Here is a 1,241-nt window from a genome sequence, read left to right as displayed (position 1 = left end):
TTTAGGGACCTCAACACTTACAGGCTTGCTTTATGACTACATGATTTTTAAAATCGTTATAACAGTACATTGACATATGATAATGTTAATGTAGATGCCATAGGGTGCTAGATTTTGAGCATCTTTAGGCTTCATCAATAAGATTCAAGAGTGGCCCAAGCTACTTGTACGCTTTATGGGCTGATCACACTACACATAGTACAATGACTAGATATATGCCTCCTGAGTTGATGTATGGCAAAAAGCCTATTATGCCTATTGGGGATGTTATTACTACTTGGAGTGTGCTACCTTGGGAGAATAATATGAACAAGGAGGACCTTCTTACTTTATGGATTTGATAGCTAGAAAGGAGGCTTGAAGACATCAAGATTGCAACCATGTCTTTAAAAGATGCTAGGTTAAAGAATAAAGATAGGTTTGACAAGAAACACATGCTTTGTCCAAAACCCATTGAGAAAGGAAATTGGATGTTAGTCTATGACAGTAGTCTTGACACTCAACATAGTACACTTAGAAACGTTTCTAAGAGATTGTTTGGTCCTTATATTGTGAAGCATGTACACAATAACATGATGTATTCATTGTGTGAGTTGGATGGTACAATTGCAGGAAAGAGGATCAAGAGATTTAAGCAACGGAATGGAAGTGAACTAATTGAAGAACATGTGCAAGATAAAGAATAGATTTATGTTGACTTGGATAATCAAGAGGACAATGAAGATGCATGGATGGAAGATGAATATATTGATCTAGATGAAGATTAACCATGTGGCACAAACTAGAGAATGTACAGGTTCAGAGGGGGTGGACGTCATGTCACTACATGGACACAGTGTGAAAAACCTTGGAGTGCATCATCATTTAGCTTTCTTATTAATTTAGAGAGTCAATGTCATATTATTCATTAGTGTTAGTGTCCATAGGATGGATGGTTCAAACTTACGGATTTTTTAGATAATTTTAGTATGTTTTTTATATTTTTGATATTTTAAAAATAAGTATCCTAAAAAGGTATAGAAAACTTCTAAAATAGGGTGTCATGCAAAAGGAAGCTACTTTTCAGCCAGTTTTGGAGATCTCATGCAAAAAGAAGGGCTCCCAAATTCGCACTGCACGTGATTGTAGTTTTCAAGCAATAAATAGCACTCCGAACGGTGAGGAGGGAGAATGGGCGATCCAACTTGGTAGTCTTTCTCTAACCAATCCGAGAACATGAATTCTAAATATTCAACTAGTTC

At 36.3% G+C, this 1,241-nt stretch overlaps 1 pseudogene; it reads left to right on the top strand.

Annotated features, from left to right (window-relative positions):
- The first annotated feature begins 203 nt into the window (after positions 1-203).
- Positions 204-767, top strand: LOC148023129 (uncharacterized; annotated as a pseudogene).
- The last annotated feature ends 474 nt before the right edge of the window (positions 768-1,241 follow it).

Source organism: Lygodium microphyllum, chromosome 16 (assembly GCF_053477565.2).
Source record: "Lygodium microphyllum isolate KBCC chromosome 16, Lygodium_microphyllum_v1.1.10, whole genome shotgun sequence".
In the NCBI taxonomy this organism is placed as follows: Eukaryota; Viridiplantae; Streptophyta; class Polypodiopsida; order Schizaeales; family Lygodiaceae; genus Lygodium; species Lygodium microphyllum.
Note: the sequence above shows the minus strand (reverse complement) of the source record. Positions and strands in the feature narration are given on the sequence as shown.